The sequence below is a fragment of the Coffea arabica genome, chromosome 5c (genome assembly GCF_036785885.1).
Source record: "Coffea arabica cultivar ET-39 chromosome 5c, Coffea Arabica ET-39 HiFi, whole genome shotgun sequence".
Classification (NCBI taxonomy): Eukaryota; Viridiplantae; Streptophyta; class Magnoliopsida; order Gentianales; family Rubiaceae; genus Coffea; species Coffea arabica.
Window position 1 is genome coordinate 42765991 of NC_092319.1, and position 21740 is coordinate 42787730.

General features: G+C 36.1%; 2 non-coding genes across 2 annotated transcripts; both read right to left on the reverse strand.

Annotated features, from left to right (window-relative positions):
• Window positions 1–9215: 9215 nt before the first annotated feature.
• Window positions 9216–9312, reverse strand: LOC113691179 (small nucleolar RNA snoR31/Z110/Z27). Its single transcript, XR_003448592.1, has one exon. It is a non-coding gene; the product is annotated as a small nucleolar RNA snoR31/Z110/Z27 (small nucleolar RNA).
• Window positions 9313–9381: 69 nt separating this feature from the next.
• Window positions 9382–9471, reverse strand: LOC113691180 (small nucleolar RNA R32/R81/Z41). The gene has a single exon (XR_003448593.1). It is a non-coding gene; the product is annotated as a small nucleolar RNA R32/R81/Z41 (small nucleolar RNA).
• Between the last annotated feature and the right edge of the window lie 12269 nt (window positions 9472–21740).

The following is a 21740-nucleotide window of genomic DNA, read 5'->3' on the forward strand; positions in this document are numbered from 1 at the left end:
GTCAACTGTTCACTGTTTTAGACTTGAACGTTCGCTAGTATCGCATAATGTGTTGGCCTGTAGAAAAACAAGCAACCCATGACACTTCAAACAAGCATTAGGTCCAGTTCCTCTTCAAACGGAAAGTAATAGCCTCTCCTATTGCCCTGGACAAATTAGGTTGCTATAATTTGAGCCCCCATAATTTCATTTCTCATTTATGCTATTCAATTTGTCAAATCTTTTCCCATTCTTAGCCTGCTGGGAAATTTTAATTTAGAAAACTATAACTTATGCTTTCATGGGACCATATAGCGTGGTTACATAGAGTTATGAGGCAAAAATTTCCTAGATGGTGTGAATTGTGGCTTTTTATTTAAGGATAATTTCATAAACTTGTCCTAAGGTTTGTGACAATATCAATTAACAACCATAGAGTTCAAAAAATATAATTTACCTTCCCCAGTTTCAACATTTTGTAATGTTATCAACCCATTTCAAAATGTTAGAGTGAAAAAACTCATTTTGGGAGAAAGAAAATAAAATTTTTCCAAAATTGCTCTTTTGTTATATTTCCTTAATTGTCATGACAAACCATTTAATTCCTTAATTTGAAAACTCACCATCTCTAATGAAAAATTAAAAGTTTCTAATGGGCTGAGAAATCTTTCACTGTTTTCATTCATAATTTGGACACAAATAATTTAAAATTTAAAATCTTAAATGATTAACAAAACATATAAAAATCAGACAAAATACTTTACAAATAAAGAGAAACATCTCAAACAAATTTTCCAATATGAACATTAAGCACTTTATCTTTTTGTTATTTACTAGAGATTGATCTAGACGAAAAATTTGAATATTCTATATGATTTGTAAAATTCCTTAAATTCACCAAATACATTTTACATTAAAGCAAAAATTTTTTATTAGGTGCCTTAAGGGCAGACAATAAGCATATAGAAAAAATAAAAGCGAGCCCAATATTAAAGTTTTAAAATTTGTGCCTGTTATCTTCAAACTTCTATCATACTACTACTAAAATTTGGATCGATGAAAACTACAGGAACCAGAAGAAAATTCAGTACAATCGATAGATCCTCCTTTGGAAATGGTACCCAATGGTGCGTTCCCACGTGAATCAATACTGCTAAAATTATCCCACGTGTATCCTTAACAAAGCGATCTTTGCCGTAATTGGTCAATGCTTTTTAGTCCTAGGATCCAGACATCCCATATATGATAGCTAACTCTCAAAATTCACGTAATGTTTTATGTTTATTAAACGCATAAAGTGAACCTTTTATAGCCTTGACAATGACAAATCTAACTCTATTAATAGAGACATAAAACACGATATTCCTAACTTAACTAAGAAAGCTCAATCGGCCCTAATGGAAACTTAAGCTGGGCAAACTTGACCTCTACACAAACGACTCAATTAAAATGTATCTCAACATGACAATCTACCACGAATCTCAACTAAGGCTGTTATCGAGTTAAGCCGAGTTCGAGTAACACTATATTCGAGTTCGAACGAGTATATAAATTTGAGCTCGAGCTCGACTCAATAAAATGAAAATTAAACTCATGTACGACTCGTTTGAATTCGAATAAATATCAAGCCTAAACTACTTGAGATCGAGCTCGAGCTCGAGTTCCTATTTCCTCAAATCCAAAAGGTTGCTACATGAATAGTGTAGAAGGTCAAAAAAATCGTCTCTGCTTTGCAGGAAGTACAAAATCCAGTACTCATGGAGAAAGAACAGAGACAGAGTGCAAAACATCAAAAGCTACATAAGTAGACCGGCAAGATCAAAATGAATCAGCAAGTTACCTAGTCCCAGAGGTACAGCAGCTAATCTTGAACCACCAATAGAAGGGTCAGTGTTAATTTGCATTTTTTCTCCAAAAATTTACAATAGCTTTTACTCCTCTTTGATTCTACCTTAAATTTAAGCCGCAAATTGCTAATTTAATAGCCTCTACTCATTGTCAACAAAATCCACAATTTTTACCAAAGACCCAAAATTAGGTTTCCATATTCCGAAGTACAATGGGAACTTAGACTCAAAAATTCACACCCAAATACCAAGGTCAGTCTTTTATTACCTCAAACGAGATCATTGACTGCCGGCTGCCAGGTGCTTTACAATTGAGTGACATTCAGCCGCTAGTCATGCAACAAGTGCAGAAGAGATAATCAGCGGCTCAACGGGATCATGTTGTGAAGTTGAAACCAAAAGAAGAAGCAAATTAGTAGATGAGACTTGAGAGCCAGTGGCTTTTGTAGAGAAGCAAAACGCGATGCTGGTTTTTGCTCTCCTGCGAGTTGCAATGAAGTACTAAAGGTTTGAACTTTGAAAGTGAGATTGTGAGAGTGCATTCTTGTTCAGAATTCAGACAATAAGGTAAACAAGAGTGATTTTTTTTCTTGTTTTTAATTGTTTACATTTTAGATTTATCACATTACCATTTTGCCATCCATCACTTTTTTTAACTGAACATTATTTCATGTAAATTTATTAAAACACAAACCCATAATAGTCATTTCATAATTAAAATATATAATATAAATATAATACGAAAAATCGATTAAACTCGTCGAGCACTTGAATAGTTATTTTCGGAGCTCGAACTCGACTCGTTAAATGTAACAAGTAGCTCGAGCTCGATTTTACCGAGTTCGAGCCAAGCTTTTTACTAAGCCGCTCGCAAGCGGCTTGACTTGATAGAACCCCTAATCTCAACCCAACTCAACATGAGATCTTGGACTAGATTTATTCATAGCTACTACTTAAACAATCAAAATAAATGATGACATGAATCAGACTCAATCATGAATAAGTGAGTATGAGTTGAACTCGCGATCACTATCTTCTTGAATAGCTTGACATCTAGATTCATATCATGTTGCATTTGATCAATATGCATAATATGATTCCTGTCCAGTTTTTCTATACAAGTTCATGTAATTGCTCTAATATTAGTAGATCGATCAATGTCAATTGTCAGTGAAAAGTAGAGCGTGCATCCAAAATTATGCAAGATGAACACATCACCACCTGGAGAATCCTTCTCAATTCAGTTGCATTCTTTGGGTCGGCTTTGCAAAATATCAGCGAGTCATCAGCAAAAAATAAATGGGACACAGTAGGACCAAGTCTACTGATTTTTAGACCCATTATCCTTTTGTCCTCCGTAGCTGTGTGGAGTAAGCTAGAGAGTCCTTCTGAACATAAGAGAAATAGGTATGGTGACAACGGATCTCCCTGCCTAATTCCTCTCTGGGGAGTCACATATTCTCTGATTTCACCATTGATCGTGAAAGAGTAATTGACTGTTGACATGCACTCCATGATCCACCTCCTCCATCGGTCATTGAATCCCATTTTGTTCATCACAGCATCCAAAAACCTCCATTCAACTCTGTCATAAGCCTTAGACATATCTAATTTCACATCCATAAACCCATCTTTGCCTAGCCTTTTGTTATTAAGATAATGAATGAACTCATGAGAGAGCATGATATTATCAAGAATTTGTCTTCGAGGAATGAAGGCTGACTGATTTTTACTAATGCAATGGTGGAGAACCTGCTTTAGCGAGAATTTTGACTATGATTTTGTACACAGTAAAGCAGAGGCTGATTGGTCTGCACTGCTTAAGGGATGTAGGATTTATGACTTTGGGAATGAGGGATATGATTGTGTGATTGACTGACTTAATGAGATGCCCTGTATGAAAAAAATTTTGAATAGCCTTGACCAGATCCTCTTTAATAATTTTCCAAAACTTTTGAAAAAAAATAGGAGGCATCCTGTCTATTCCAGGAGCTTTATCAGGACACATGGAGAAAATGGCAGTTTTGATTTCTACCTCACCAACAGGTTTCGTAAGTTTGTCATTTATAGTCCCTGAGATAGTGTGTGGTATAGCATTTAACATTTCCTGCATGTCACCTTCCTCTGAAGCTTCGAAGAGTTTAGTATAATAAGCTGCAATTTCTGTGCCTAGTTCCTCTTCATTTGTAGTCCAGCTCCCATTCTCCCTCTGGATATGATTAATTCTGTTCATTCTCCTTCTATCTTTGACACACACATGGAAAAACTTGGTATTTTTATCCCCTTCCTTCAGCCATTGCAGTCTACCCTTTTGGCTCCGATATATTTCTTCCTATTTGTAAGCCTCTCTTAAGCTGTTTTTCAGAATTTTCCCCCGCTCCTTCTTGTCACTTTTATCACATTCTTTAAGCTCCTGCAACTGTCCTTTGATCCTATCAATCTTATGTTTTGAATTTTCTTGAACCTTATTTCTCCACTTTAGTAAAGCTGTTCTACGCAATTTGATCTTCGGAGTTACTTTATACATCCTGGAACCATTATTTCCTTGCTTCCAAGCCTGTTCCACAACCTCATAAATCTCTTGGTGTTGAAACCATCTTTTATCAAAGTATAACCTTTTCTTCCTCCTAGCTTGGGTTAGTTTAGTGTCAAAGAGCAGTATGCTGTGGTCTGAAGCATAGGAGTCACAATGTTGGCAGCTAGCTTGCTGAAAGAGTTGATACCACGGAAAACTACACAAACCTCTATCCAGCCACTGTTTGATCTCACCTTCCCCTTCCCAATTGTTGCACCAAGTCCATGGGTGCCCCTCGAATCCAATCTCCAAGAGCTGATTGTTGTTAATGAAGTCTTTAAAAGGCTTGAAACTACCTTCTTTCCTCCTATTCCCTCCCCACTTTTTAGCATTTGATACAATATCATTAAAGTCCCCTGCTATTAGCCATTTATCACCCTAAAGATGCTTCCTGGATTGAATTACTTTCCATTGTTGTTTCCGAATTTGATCATCGCAGCTTGCGTAAATCCCTATAAACCACCACTCACTCCTATTCTCATGATCCGCAATGTGAGCTTTAATGGTAAAAGCTGTACACAAAACTTGCTTGATCCTTACGTCCGCCTTCCACATAAGTGCCATACCTCCTGCCTTATTCATGAACTCCACAACTTGTATCTTATCAAACTTCAAAATGTTTTTTACTTTTCCCATATAATTACTCCTATTCTTAGTTTCACACAAAAACACCATACTTGGAGAGGAGAGGTTGTTCACCTCTCTCAGTTCTCTTTAGTAAAAATGTGGATCAGCAACTACAACTGGTTACTTCTCAAGCTCTAGGGGACATTCAGATAGTTAATAAAGGGAGATATCTGGGGCTTTCAATGGTAGTTATTCAATCCAAACATCAGTTATTTAGGTACATTAAGGATAATATCCAACATAGGCTACAAAGGTGGAAAAATAAGTTGTTGAGTGCGGCTGGAAAAGAGGTAATGCTTAAGGCAGTAGCTTACGCCCTGCCAACTTACACTATGTCATGTGTCAAGATTCCTAAAAGGCTGTGTAAGGATATAAACTCCATAATGGCAAATTATTGGTGGGGAGAGGCCAATGGAAGAAACAAAATGCATTGGAGCTCTTGGAGTAATATCTCGCGGGACAGGAAATCTGGAGGACTAGGATTCAAAGATTTAGAGGCCTTTAATATAGCTTTACTAGGTAAGCAAGTGTGGAGATTACTCACTCAACCAAACTTGCTTGTTAGTAAAGTGCTTAAAGCTCGATATTTTCCTAAGGAGTCCATTTTCAACTGCAAGGTTCTTGCAAATGCTTCGTGGATCTGGAAAGGATTGATGGGGGCAAGGAAGTTTATGGAGGGAGGAATTCGGAGGAGGTTTGGGAATGGGAAAAGTACCAATATATGGGATGATTGCTGGATTCCAAATGCTCATTTTGGCAGGTGTCTTCACCTAAACCACAGGGAAGCATGCTTCAAAAGGTTCATGACTTGATACATCAGCGAAAATGGATCCGACCCCTAATATTTGCGACTTTCAGCAATCAGGATGCAGAAAAAATTTTGAATATCCCCATCAGTTTAGGGGACAGAGAGGATTGTCACTACTAGATCCACGGAACTAATGGCATCTATACTGTGGAGTCAGCATATAGGAAGCTAACTCAGGTAAAAATGCACCACAATAACAAAGGTGGAAGGGAGGAAGCTAGTACAAGCTGGAGCAACCAAAGCCAAGGAATCTGGAAGTATCTGTGGAAGCTCAAAGTTAAGCATAAAGTGAAGATCTTTCTATGGAAATGCCTTAGCCAAGCTCTACTAGTAAGACATTTAATAGCGAGCAGGACAAAACAGAGTGACCCAATCTGCAGAGGGTGCGGTGAAGAGAGTGAAACAATTGAACATGTTTTGTTCCATTGCAACTATGCCACACAAGTCTGGAGGTTAGCTCCCATCCAATGGGATGCAACTCTGGACCACCAAGGTTGTTTCAAGAAGTGGTGGACCACTGTGACAGAAGCCAAAGCTAGAGCAGAAGGAAATGATCACCTATCATTAAAATCCAACATCCTCTGGCACATATGAAAAGGCAGAAATGCAAGAGAGTTCGATGCTAAGCAAAGGCAGCCATGGAAAACGGTTCAGAAAGCTCAGGAAGAGTGGTTTGAATTTAAGGAAGATAATGACATATCATCAACACGGAGTACAGAAGAAACAGGAGCTCGGCAGTCACAAGTGCAGCTACAAGAACAAAGGCACAATTCAGTGACACTGAGACTAGCAATACAGGTGCGAAAGGTCACTTCTCAACTTGGAATTGGGATCACATGCGCTGGGAATATTCAACACCAGGCTCAAGGGTGGGTGCTACATGAGAGAAGTTCTGAAAATCATCTCATTGATGAATTAGAAGCTGTCAAATTACTGCTCAGTAAAGCCGCTGTCTACCAGTTCGAAAATATTGAGGTGCAGTTGGACAACAAGCGAGTTTTTCATCTCATTCAGCATGCCAAAATGCTGGACATGCGCGTCACAACGCTGCTAGAGGATATTCTCACTTTGAAGGCCTTGTTTCGAATGTGCTCTTTTTGCCTAGTTGATGGAGATAATAATCATTTAAGTAATAGGATTAGCGCTTATGCGTTGAATATCATTCAAGATGAGGAATTTGTGATTCCTTAGTGCCATTGTGCACTGGTTGTATTTAGTTATTGAGCCTTTGCTTGATTTTGTAAAGATTATTTCATGATATAAAATCACTTATCGTTTCGAAAAAAAAAAAGAACACATCACCATGATAGTGTCATTACGAACACAAAACCACTAAATATAGGAGCAACAATTAAACTAGCGGAGAATGACAAATGCTAACACTGCAGGCTGACTTCCCAAGTATTTAGATGGAACTTTTAGTAATTTGAACAATAACCCAGATTGGCTGGATTCTGGATCCGTAAGCTGAAATCAGTAGCTAACTCTTCTCTCTGCTTTTCTCTAATTTTTTCCTCTTTTTCTTCATCTTCTTGGAAGGCCTTCCTTTTTTGGAGGGAGACCACCGTGGGCCCCTACTATGGATTTTAAGTTTTCCTAGCTGTTCTCCTAGGAGTTCCTAGTGGGAAAATTCTTCTAGAAGTTTCTAACAATAATTTTCTATTTATATCCTTATTTCGTTGTTTGATCCAAATTCATTTCAGATCTAGTTATCAGATTTGAAATTTATCTTATTATATTTAGAATTACATGGAAACTCCAAATTGTACAAGAAAAAAGGAGGAAAGGATTATAGGAAAACTTCAAATCGTACAACAAGGGATTAAAAAAATTCAATCACTAACTGATCTTTTCTAATAGTTGAACAGCCTTTTAAGGACAATATGTACTTGACTACAACTTTTTGTCATCCAAGGTTTTTTTTCTTTTCCTTTTTTTTTTTGGCTTTAGCGATTGAAACGAAAAATTTGGGCTTCCATATTGGACCACCTCATCTACCCACGGAGGCACAAGCCCAAAAAAAAGTAGCATCGCCTGACGCAGTTTTTGGCTGAAGAGAGTCGAGAGGTTATGGAAATTCTTGGGTAGGACGAATGGCAAAATTACTTTTTTTTAGAGGGCTACTTTTTTTTTTTTTTTTTTTAAGTGTAAGTGAATAGTTTCAAATTGGGATCTCTCACTTACCGTCTCTTCCGTATCACCTAACCTATCCCTCCTTCCAGAGGACTACCTAGTTTATATAATCTATGCAATTGTATGTGCATGCTAATCTGGATACTTTATTTTTTTTTTTTTAGTATAATATTGTTACAATTAGTCCTACACTAGGGAAAGGAGAAGGATGAACCGATTTAATCTATTGAAAGGTTCGAATGGAGTTAAATAACCTTCACCTTCAACCATGTTCAACCATGCTCCTAAAAATTTTGGAAAGGAAACGCAGTTAAGGGGATTGATCCCTTGATATGCACCCTGTTACAATTGATCTAAATACCGAAATGGCTAAAAGGTCTTTTTAATTGGGCTCGTAGACTGGCTTTGCTCAAGCAAATTTCTTTCACTTCCGTATCTTGATCATTTATGTTATTAATTTATTCAACAATATTTAAAATCGTAAAATCTTATTCAACTTATCTGGACTAATTTAAAATTTAAAATAGTTTCAACTAAAAAGAGATGAGATTTGAGAAGCTGAGAGAAAATAAAGAGATTAGAATCTAAAAGTTTTAATTTCTAAAATTTCAATGTTAGCCGCTAAATCAATGTGGAGGCTAAACCCAGACAGCCCTATACAGAATTCTAACTCATTTAAAGTATGAATTAGAAGCTAATAATAATGTTTTCTGTTCATTAGATACTCTATTTTTTTTTCGGCCTTTTTGTTTCTTTTGAATTTTACACCAATATTAGTACTCAGGCACATTGATGGAGCATAACCTCCATCTATAGTTCCGAATAAACCCTTTAATTTATAAAAACGATTTATAGCAAATTACTAATCAAATTAAATATCGCAAATTAAATTCATGAGGAAAAAGGGGGAATATATTTCTCATGGCAAATCCCAAGAGGTAATAGCAGAGTCTCCGCTCCCCAAGGCGATAGGATATGAGAACGCGACTCTTTCAGAAAAGCGGGATTCTTCCTATAGAAGCCTCAACCGCTTTTACTGAAGAAGCGCTTTGTTTTGACGATTCAATCATAATAACTTTTTGAGACTTGCGAGCATTATTGTACCAATCAGCTCGCCCCAATTGAACAATCGTCGTCGTTCCATAAACATACCACCGAAACCTTAACTACACAGATATAAAGACGAGACGACGTCGTAGAAAAGCCCAGAAAAAAAAACCCATAAAATTAATTAATTGAGTGGTCATCAAACATCAGAAAATTTAAAATCTTTTCTCATACACAGCATTGTCAAACTGTGTCAGAAGGTGTCCTAAGATTTTAAGATTTCATCATCTGTATGATTTATTAATAATCAAAACTAAGAATAAAAATAAAAAGGAATACGAAAAAAAAAGGAGGAAGAATTTGGAGAACGAATCAGAAAGAACGTAGCAAAGGCTGTTATAAATCAAATGAAGAAATTTCATCAATACCTTCTATTACTTTCATCATATTCATCCTCCCTTAAATATATAAGAAAAAAATTTGTAAAAATAAAAATATTTTGCTTAAATATTCGTACAAATATACCTGCGCAGCCGAGCTTAGCTCCAGGGAACTAGTGGATATCTAAAGGTGGAGGTCTGAGACGACGAGAGGAGGGGAATTTATACAGATGGACTTTGGAGCCCTAACACAGCTTGGGGCTGTAAATGATTCTTTTGAGAAGGTGGCCCCATTGGAGTAGGCCTCTGAGTTTTAACTAATAAGACTGGGCCGATGAGTCCAACGTACTACAGTATCTGTCCAAAATGACAGCCGACATATATGATGGTTTGTTTTGTTCTTGCAAATTGCATTACTTAAAAATTTGAAAATTGATTTAAAAGTAAGGTTTGCGCTTAATCTCTAGGTGAAATCAATCATAGTTATGATTCTATTTATTTATAAATAAATAAACAACTTCGAGATGACGATTAGGGTCTGAAATTCAAAATGATTTTCATAAACTACTCCATTTTTATTCTCTTACGCATTCAAGCAGTTAGAGTTTGAGCTCAAACTTGATCAAAATCGAGTCTAGATCGGTTATTTAGCCGGTACTGATTCATCACAAAAATACCAAGTTTTGAGTAAAAAAAAAAAGTGTGGCATATAAGAATTCTCAGGTCAAAAGTGGAATTTCCGCTATTATACCCAAAGAAAGGATTAACATTTCCTACTGAACTTACCTTGGGCCCTGCAACTTTCCTCATTGTCACCAGTCAAGTGAACTGAAGCAGAATTCCTTTGCCTCTGAATCATCCGGCGTGCATCCAGGACAAAGCTGAGGGACCCTGATGACTTATTTGCATATAGTTTAGGAATTGAAAGAGGCAAAATGCGAAATGATTTCCCCATGGAATTTCTGCATTAGTTATGACCGTCTCGCTTATTGACTTGTACCCTGCGATGGCTCTGGTGTAGAGTAACACTACTAGTACCGTACTATTCGTTGCGCTTGACTTATGATTCACTTGTTGCATGTATAATCTTGTCGCCAACATGATCATTCCGTAATTACATCATTAAACAAATACCCTAATCAATGAAAACTATGAAGGATAATATGTTAAACTGATTTTCATCAACTTCATCAATTTTTGAAACAAGATTCAAAGGAAAAAAAAAAAGTAGTTAAAAGAGGGAGAGGGGTCAAATTCCATAGGATTGCAAAACCACTTTTACAGTTGCCTGGCTGATAGTACCAGGGTCCAATCTTGGACTGATTGAAAAGAGAGGGGGGGGGGGGTTGGGTCCAATGTTGGATTGCATTAGACTATAAGAGTAAGGCCTGTACTAGGGTAATTCCAGTTATAAGATTTGTTTGGATAGAGTATTATTCGAAATATTATTTGAAATAATTATTGTAACATTTTTTATAATGTGATGTATGTGAGATAAAAAAAATGATTCGGAACATAAGAAGGTGGGTTGAAAATTTGGTTTGTTTGGATAGGGTATTATTTGAAATATTATTTGGAATAATTACTGTACCACTTTTTATGATGTGATGTATGTGAGATAAAAAGGTGGTTGGGAATATAAAAAGGTGGGTTGAAAAATGTGTTTACGATGCAAGCGAAATATTATTTGGGATAACTTGCTATCCAAACAAATGTTTTTTTCGTGGTTCTAAATTACTTTTTCAGCTTTTTTGGAGATCAAAAAGTTAGAAATTAGGAGCAGTAAAATAGGTACTTCTGACTTCTGAAAAACAAAAGTAATTGGTAAAGAGCCCTAATTAATCTTGCCTTGTTTCATTTTTATTAGCTTTTAGAGATGTGTAGTAAGCACTCTGAAGCTATAATAAATTTAACACCAAACACAGCATTAATGGTCGACTGAAAGCCTTGGACAATTGGGCTCAGTTTGACGGTGAATTTCAAGAACATGCACATCTGATTTGAAGATTTGAAATGCTTTTGTGTGTGGTCAATACGATGTTGAAGTGGTAGGTGCAAATATACCAGAACAATTTAATGAAAATTCTGAAAAGTTGGACGAGAAAAAGACAAGGCAGGAGTGAGTAAGTCAAGATATAACAGTCCAATAAATGATACCACTTGAAGTTTGGCCTTGATTTGTTTGGTATGATCAAGGGAAAATGCCACGGCGGTTATAGTCGTTGGCCAAAACTCCACGCCTTCTTCACCGAATCGAATTGGAGAACAATCATCTTGTAACGAGGAACTCTTTAGAAATTAGAACACCATATCCAAAGTCACATATTGTATTGAAGACCCTAGAAAAAATACAGGGCAGAAGTTTAAGGGTAGTGTTAAAATTTAAAACTTGCTCTGGCACCGTTGAACTTTGTCTTAAACTGACGCGAAGGGAATGTTAATGGTAGGCAACGTTTTTTTGAATATTTTGAAATGTATAGTTTAAAAATTTTGAAAATTTTTTTGAGATTACTGTAATTAAAATTTTTAAAAAACTTGTAGCAAAAAACTTGTCTTCCAAACAAGGCCATACTATCTTTGACATTGAGACATTGAGTGATTTTGATATGAATTTATTTGAAATATAATATACGGGTAGGCAAGAAAGGTAAATGAAAAGAGATTGTTACCGGTAGATGGAACCAAGGAAATAAATGATGATTGAATAAAATTTTCATTAAGATGGAGGTATCTCTATACACTCCAAAAGTACTGAAAACGTGCATATATAACTTACACACAATCTATAGGAACTGAGGTTTCTACAAGGGAATTTTTATATAACTTAGCACCCCATGCAAATTACTAGTGTATGAAGTAAAATGATTTCAACAAGTAAAGTAAATTTCAACAAAATCCTTTGTTGATTAACTTTCCAGATAATGGAGAAAGGGGTAAGCCATGCAGATTGCATCTTGCTGAAAGCTTTAAATTAGAAAGTTAAAGACCTAGTCTCTTGAACAAATTTTTTATTCCATTGTATACTTCCTTGTCAAAGGTACGAGGCGCAAATTAAGGTTGTATAAGAATAAGCAGATATAATCTTCTTGACCAGTACATGTGTGTTTCGTGTAATACAGAAATAAAGAAAAAACAAAAGAACAAATCTGGATTTCCATTTTCTGTCAATTTCCCAATTTGACATGAGAAAGATAGAAAGCTAGGAAGCCTACCTTCATAGAGGAAAATCGGGGATTGATTGGTAAGAAGACATCCTTCAGTAGCGGGATTGCCATAGAGTCATCTATCGAAATTTCTGATTCCATTACGGCAATAAAGCTGAGTGACATGGCCGAGCTTCTCAGGTACTGTCCACTCGGACTGAAAGGCTGTAACAACTCTGCATGCTCAACCTCCATTTACTTCTCTGAGTTATTTGTTATATTGATCTTTGATGGTGTACAAATGAGTCTTTTTTAATTTTTATCAGTATTGTAGCTAAATTATACAATGCATTTTGACATTACTAGTACTGACATATTTGTTTTTTGACACATAAGTTTTATTAGTTTGTCGGAAGCAATTATGTCCGGATGCCTTTGTTTTCTCATCAAATGCCAATCTATTGGCCACCACAAAAGATTTGGTGTTATGGGGTAGAAAGTTAAGGGTTTAAATCTTTACTTTCATCACTTTGTCACTAACACATGGTTTCTCAAATTTATACAGATTCGTAGTGCATTGATTTGGTTTGATGAAGTTTTAGTTCTTGTCAGTTTTTCACAGGGATAGCAATTTCCGACACGACCTGAAAATACGATACGAACATGACACAAAATTAATTAGTTTGGATTGAAGTTTTGCGGGTTCGAGTCAGAACGGGTCGAACCTGATGGACCCGAAAAGAAAAGTGGTCGAATCCGGGTCAACCCGTGAGTGACCTGATATAACACGATAACCCGTTTACGAATTAAAAAAATTTAATAAACATAAAAATTATTTTATCTAACTAAACTAAGTTATTATTTTTTTCCAAAGGCATTAATCACTTAATTCTAAATGAATTTATTTAACTTTTGTGAAGTTGAAATTATTTTAAATTATTTTATACTATTTTAATTTATTTTATATTTGGTTTGGGATAAAACACTTTTACCGTGTTTTAATTTATTTTAAATTGGTTTGGGATTATTTATTTAAATTTTTATTATTTGATTATGTAATTAGTCTTGTACGAAATTGGTTTTATTAGAAATTACAGTAGTAAATTAATAAATTAAAATTAAGTTTCGAGTCATTTCGCATCGACTAGCCAACCCGCCAATCCGAAATTTTTGGGTTCGTGTCAAGTATTCTGACCCATTTTGGGTTGGCGGGTCGGGTTCGGGTCAACGAATTTTCTATTATACTCTGGTCTCAACCTGACCCGTCAACCTGAAACGGACCGATTGCCACCCATAGTTTTCCATGATCCAATTGAGCCTTCTAAAATAAGTTAGAGTAAGAGTAGAGTAGATGTTGCCGATTGACATTAAAAAAAAAAAAGGAAAGAAAAGTGTAGCGCTATGGCCTGTTGCAATGAGGTGATGAACTTCATATTTAGGCGCGGGAATCGGGAAGTTTGATTCACCAACTTTTCCGCTACCATGTTTGAGATGCCTCGAGAGATTAAGTCGTTTGGAACTAATTTTGAACCGCTGCAACAAGGATAAGAAACGGACTTTGTCTTTTAGCTTTATTCCATGTGAAAGTAACCTAGATTTTCCAATGAATCAATACAGTTTAAGAACAGATAGATCAAGCGTAAGGCTCTGATAAAATTAGAGCAGATATTGTCAAGAGTGAGTTTCAATTTAGTAGTGTCTAGTATAAGTTTATTTTGTGAGTGTTATTATTATATACGCCTTGAGTGTAGTAAAATTATTTACTTACCTCCATTATTATTAGATTTAATCCGATATTTTGTTATTAGAATCCACCACAATTCAATAATAGTTTGTGTAGTTTTTCCTCTTCAAACGCAATTTATTTTTATTACGTCCTAATGGAGGATGGGAGGCATTAAATGCAACAATTATAGAAGAGAATTATGGGCCATAATCAAAAGATTGGTATTCCCTAAAATGTAAAGGATTAATTTTCTATACACAGACAGTGTATACACTTTTACCATTAGATATATGATTCAAATTTGAATTTGAAACTCAAATTTTGTATATGTGTCGTATATCCAATCGTAATAATATATACGCTATCAATGTATATATGATTTACTCAAATTTAAATGAATATGTAAATCAAACAAGTTCGAAACTTGTCTGTTAAATCAATTAAGTTTGAGATACAACTTGTAAAGGCTTAGGATAAAAGGCACAAAGCTTGATGGCCCTAATTTCATAAACAGTAATAATATGTTACTCAAGTTCTTCTATCATTCGATAAAACCTTTTAGCAAAGGTTTTTAGTAATATAACATGACCAAATTTCGAGTAATCAAGTGTAATCAAACAGAAACAAGTCTTGAAAATCAAATTAACAGTGATGAAATCAATTTATCGTTTGTGGAGAAGTCTGGACAGCTGCTTCAAGGATGGCCTCAAAAGCATTGTTGATGCAAGACTTGAACTTGCAAGGATCTATAAAATCTTTCTCTGTTACAAGGCAAATCCTCAGCTTTCCCGCGTAACTTATAACTGTTATGTGGAGACTCTGCATATTCAGCATGCAAATAAGGATGTTATGGTGGCTACAAACAAATCATATATGTGTAAATGTGTGTGTAGAGAGATTATCAATAATTGAATCTATCAGTGGACGGATAAGACATGAAAATAATAAATATAAAAAAAAAGAAGAATTACTTGTGGATCACCAGGAACAGCAAAGTAAATTCCTTTTACTGGATGATCAGCCAAAGACATTTGCTCCACTGGCCCTATTACATTGGTAATTGCCATGCTTGAATTCTTCAAAATGCCACGCATGTACCTGGCTACTGCCTGTAGACAGACTCCAAGAAAATATTCAATTAATCTCGGCAAGTACTCAAGCCTAATTGAGTTTAAATTCGAGCATAGTTAGTTTTTGGCCTTTTAATACTTTTGTACTTCAAATGGTAAGTTTAAAGGTCCAAACTGAGATAATTCTTTTCTTTTGTTTGGAAGTGGAATATTTTGAATTTAGGATCTCCTACTTGTATTAATCCCTTACACTTTACTATCCAGCTCAATGCTTCCCCCTCCCCCCCTCCCCCACCAAAAAAAAAGTGGGATAATTCTCATGTAAGAGTTTTCAATCGAAAATATAGCACATAAGAATTTAAAGGTCCAAAGTGAAATAATTCCTTTGTTATACCCAATGAGATTACCAAAATTTTCTCTAGAACATACCTCGGGGCCTTTAACTTTTCTCATTGTTTCCATCAAATAACTAGTCAAGAGTACTGAAGCAGAATTCCTTTGCCTCTGAATTATTTGGTGTGCTTCCAGGACAAAGCTCAGCGGATTGATGACTCGGTTGCTGTAAGTTTAGGAATTGGAAGAGGTAAAAATGCGAAACGATTTCCCCATGGCATTTCTGCATTAGGTTTGATCATCTCACTTACTGACTTGTACCCAGCAGCGTACCTGGTGTTGAGCAACACTACAGCGGTACAATTTGCCTCGCTTGACTCATGATTCATTTCTCGCATATATATTCTTGTTCCAAACATGATTATTCCCATAATCACATCATTAATTGTCTGTTAAGGAGTGGAAAACAAATGTCTTAGCCTATGAAAACAATTAAATTTGATGTATAATAAGTTAAACTGACTTTGGTCCGCATTATTATCCCTTGAACAAGATTAGTTAAAAAAAAAAAAAAAAAAGAATGACCAAAATCTATAAAAGACAAGGCAGATGAATAATCCTGAAATTTCGATTCAGTAAATGACTCCAAGATTTACCACTTGAAGTTTGGCCTTGATTTGTTTGAATTGATCGAGGGAAAATTCCATAGTGGTCATAGTCAACGGTCGAAACAGCACCCCTTCGTCATCTGATCGAATTGGAGTGTGATCATCTCGTAACAAGAAGCCTTTCAGAACACCATATCCAAAATAGTATATTGTATTGAAGGCCCTTGAGAGTACATCAGGCAAAAAAGTTGTGCTGGCATTGTTGAACTTTGTCTTAGACTGACCTGAAGGGAATGTCAACGGTAGGGAAGGATTGTCCGATCTTTTTAGACAAGAAAGAAGAGCTCCCACCAAGGAGTATCCATCTCCAAGTGCATGATGAAGCTTAAATACAATATTGCTTGCCGCATTTGTTGTTGGATAATTCATTACATGAATTTCCCATAATGGACGCTCTGGTGGAAAATCCTCCATTCCTAGCTTTGACAAAATAGTTTGAGAGACAATCATCATAATAATCTGGTGACATTCCTTGTGGGAATTTTGGAAAGTTCACATGCTCGTTGACATTCACTTCTACCCTTTTCCATTTCTTCTGTCCATCCTCTCCTGCAATCTGTTTCTTCACAATCAATTTGCATTCTACCTTTTGTCTTAGGAAGCTGTAGCTGGGAATCCATCATATATTTCTTTTTGTTTAAGAAATGGATTGCTACCTTAACTATATTGACTATTTCTTATTGCTGAACTCGACCTATTATTCATTTCAAAAACAGAACCTTTTTTTAGGGTTAATTCTGAAAATACCCCTGAAATTTGAATCGGATCCCCCCCCGGGGGGCCTAGTCCATTATTATCAATCATGCTCATTTGGCATTGTGCGCCCAATTTTGCACTAAATTGCTCATGTGACATTTACTTGTTAATATAGAAAGACTAAATTACCCTCAAAAGCAATATCCTAAGTCTAAAGATTGTATAAAGCCTACAACTACACAACACAAATAATAAAAAAAAAGGGTTAATTACTTTTGCATATCGTTAAATGATCTCCCTAAAGTTTCAAAATAATCACATAACCCCCTATGATTTTTTATAAGGTAGAAAATAGACAAAATGTATAATCATTTATGACATTTATACCAAATGCACTCTAAAAGTATGTATGATAAAATCTTAATCTCTATGTAACCCCTTTATAGTTTGTATTAATATTCAATTTACTACCTTGTGATTTTTACATTTATCCATATAATCCCCCCATGCTTTTATAATTAAGCCATCGATTGATTTAGCATTTAAGGGTACTATTGGTATTTCAATGACGTTATATAAGTTATTTTCCGTCAACTTTCCATTTTACATAAAATCATAGAGAGTAAAATGGACATTTTGAAACATTAGAGAGATTATGTGGTAATAGACAAAACTACAAGAGGGTTATATGCCATTTACCCTAAAGAGACTAAATAGAAGTCTCCATAGATCAAATCACCTTTTCAATTATTCTTTTTGACGATCAAGGGATTCCATGAATCTATAGGTGGAAAAGATGAAGGAATCCTTGTGTATATATTCCGATGCTAATATAATTACCACTTCTTGCTATGAAAGCAAAGTTTACAATAGCCAACATAAATTTCCAAAAAATAATCTTTTAAAGAGCAAATTGTCTAGATGACCACCAAACTTTTAACATCGTTGAATTTTGACCATTGAACTATTAAAAGTCTGATTTTAACCACTGAACTATCTAAAGTTTAGATATCGAGCAATTCCGTTAGATTTAATCGTTAAACATAATAGATTTGAATGTTTGCACGATTCACGAGATAAAACAAAAAGGCATAGTTAAGGATTAAATTTGACGGAATGATCTGAAAGTTAAACTTTAGATAATTTAGTGATCAAAACTAGACTTTTAATAGTTCAGTGGTTAAAACTCAACGATTTGAAAAGGTCAGTGATCATTGAATCATTTGCTCTCTTTTAAAACTTAAAGTGTGGAAAATCTTACAACGGGTGGTTCTCCGTGAAAGATGTCTAATTTTAGCTAAAATTTGGACATATATGTGTTAAGTGTGTTGCACAGACTAAGCTTGATATGCTCATGCAATAAGTCAAAATGACTCCCATAACGTTTTAAAATGTCTACTTCACCCTCTATAGTTTTATGTAAAGTGAAAATTTGATAGAAAATAGCATATGTAACGTTGTTAATTGAAATACCAATGGTGCTCTTATTCAAATGTTAAATCAATCAACGGATTAACTATCTTGTATAAAAATATAGGGGGATTACGTGGATAAATATAAAAATTATAAGAGGGTAAAGTGGATATTATGTAAACCATAAGAGGATTACATGAATACTAAAATTTTATTACACTCATATTCACACTTGGTATAAACTCTGTAATCGATTGTGTGTTTCGTCCATTTTTCACATTATATAAAATCAGAGATATTAAAATCAGAGGGATTATGTGACTATTTGTCAATCATACAGACAAAGTGTGGAAGGCGGGGATCCACGTCGGCATTGTCGTCCTCCATGTGGCGAGAGGGGATTGGCTTCATGGTGACGTGGCAAGCAATGATTGGTGACAAGTTTGGTTCCCTTGAACATGTCCTGCACGTAACCCCTTTTTTTTTTTTCTCTTTCTTTCATTCTTTTGTGCATTGGTCTTCAGACTCTTCACTGGAAATCAGAAACGGGTCCACCAATCCCAACCACTCCAGCCTCGAGACGTCCTCTCCCCTTTGTTTCTCCTTTTCCTTTTCTTAATCAATTGATCATCTATGCCTTTTGCTAGAAGCGATGGGCTTGAGATGACCACTCAGTCCTATCCATTCTTTAGCCATTCTCTCTCATACATTACCCATTGTGCATTCCCGAAGTTGTGGCCAATGAGATATCTGAAGAGATCCCCATGAAATTCAACTTTCCTGTTCTCTTCTCTTCTTCCATCTCTCTTTTGTTACGGGAGAATAGATGGTGAAAAAATCAGTTGAGAAGAAAAAAATGTTTTGATTAAAATAAAATAAAGGGAGAGGAAAAAGGTTTGATTCTTATTTTTTCAACAATAAGCATTTACAGGGGAAAAACTAAACTACACTCATGGCACACCAAAGAGAGTCTCACTCAACCTAAGGGGGGATCCACAGAACTTCACCATCCAGACAATTGCTAATTCCTCCAATTTCTTATGCCCGAGTTCTTTTGTACTTTCCTTTGCTTTCTGAAGAAACCATGTTGTGGGTTTTTCTATTTTTTCCCAATAGAGCAAGGGATCAATGATAAAGGAGGCATGGTTTTCAGGTTATGTTAGAAAGTTAGTTATAACTGAATTTTGCTGAAAGGTTTGTTAGTGCACGGAAATTCTTGCCAGCAAGATTCTGTCTGCTCAATGGCAGTGTATAAATCCAGAGAATGTAATAGAATTGGTAGAAAAAGATTAATCACATTTACTTCCCCCAAAATTCTCTGTTTCTCTTCCAATTTCTCTCTCTCCCTTCTCCCTCTTTTCCCTCCCATTTCTCTTCTTCTATATTCAAATCTTCCCACGCCTGCTGGCCTCAAGTCCTTCTACTACCACACTGCCAAGGGTCTGACAGAATATTTGAATTGGCAAATTTCATGACTTGTGGACTTCCGCGGCGCAAGTACGGAAGGGCTCGTGATTGAGTACTTGATGCATTCCTTTCAAATAGCTATTTGATTTTCGAGTAGTTGGTTGATGCTTTTTTCCAGATAGTAGTTGAGCCATGATACGACATATTCAATATGTCGTACGCAAATTCGTTGGATATGAATGTGCGCAAAACCCTCCCTTGTAGTTTCAAAACTAGCGAGTTAAAATCTACTACTATCAAATAAAAAACCATTCCATACTTTGCATGTCACATTATTCAGCTCACATTCTCTCCTCATATTTGCGAGCACCTGCACATGTCAAGAACAAAACTGAAGCAAGTAGAGATGTAACAAAACTACAAGACACATATATTACTCTAAACTATAAGCCAAACTTCTAAAAAATAAATGTGTAAAACAGCATAAAAAAAAAGACAACGAGGCAAAAGCGCTTAGATAACAACAGTCCAAAACACATAAATCTGTAGCAAGAAACTCGTCGAGGCAATTTTCCTGAAAATTCATCCAAGCTGTTTTTGTCCCAAAAAATTGAAAAAATCTCTTCTAAACTTGAAAATCAAGAAGGCTACCGATAAATAAAAATTCCTCAAGGCTTGGCTGTTAATAAATGATTGATCCTCCCACGATGCCTCCTCTTCCCTCAGTTGATGCCACTTGATAAGGTATTGTATGACAGGAGCAGAATTGCGCAGGATGACCCTTCTTTGTAAACTGGCCGCAGGCTGCAAAAGGCACTGATCTTGGTGGTCAAGCTCTGGAAACATAGGATTAGTAGGTTGATGTGGCCCCAATTTTGGTTTAAGGAGTGAAACATGGAATACTGGGTGAATCTTGGCCCCTGCCGGCGGCTGGAGCTTGTATGCCATAGCACCAACCTTTTCTATGATCTGAAAAGGTCCATAAAATTTGGCAGTCAATTTCAAACATTTTCTGATTGCTATAGATTGTTGGCGGTATGGCTGCAACTTAAGGAAAACCCAATCCCCTACTGCAAATTGTCTTTCTGTCCTGTGTTTATCACCAAATACCTTCATCCTATTCTGTGCTTGGCACAAATGCTCCTTGATTCTTTGTAGCATTTGAGCTCTGGTCTGTAGCATAGTGCTGGCTGCTGGTGTCACAGTGTCCTGGTAAGGACCTATAGGTAGGGACAGTGGTTTATAGCCATAGAGAGTCTCGAAGGGAGTAGCTCTTAGACTAGTGTGATAAGAGGTGTTGTACCATAGTTCTGCTAAGCTTAACCACTGACTCCACTGAGTTGGAGCCTCGCCTGTCATGCATCTCAGATAAGTCTTTAAGCACTGGATAAGCCTCTCACTATGGCCATCAGTTTCAGAGTGGTAGGCAAAGCTATAATGCAGCCCAGTTCCAGCCAACCTGAACAATTCTTGCAAGAATTTGCTAGTAAAAATTCTATCTCTGTCTGTTATGATAGATTCAGGCATACCATGCAGCCTATGGATGTGGTCCAAGAAGAGCTAAGCTACCTGTGCTGCTGAGAATGGGTGTGAGAGAGCCACAAAATGACCAAATTTAGTGAGTCTGTCTATGATCACCAGAATTGTATCAAACCCCCTAGAACAATGTAGTTTCTCTATGAAATCCATGGTGATGTGAGACCAAACTTGAGTTGGTATAGGGAGAGGCTGTAACAGTCCTGGATATGGTACATGTTCACTTTTGTTCCTTTGACAAACCTCACATCCTTGTACAAACTGAAAAATATTTGTCTTCATGCCTGGCCAATAGAACAAGCTTTGCACCCTCTGAGCACAAGCCCTTTGGCCAGAATGGCCTCAAATAGGA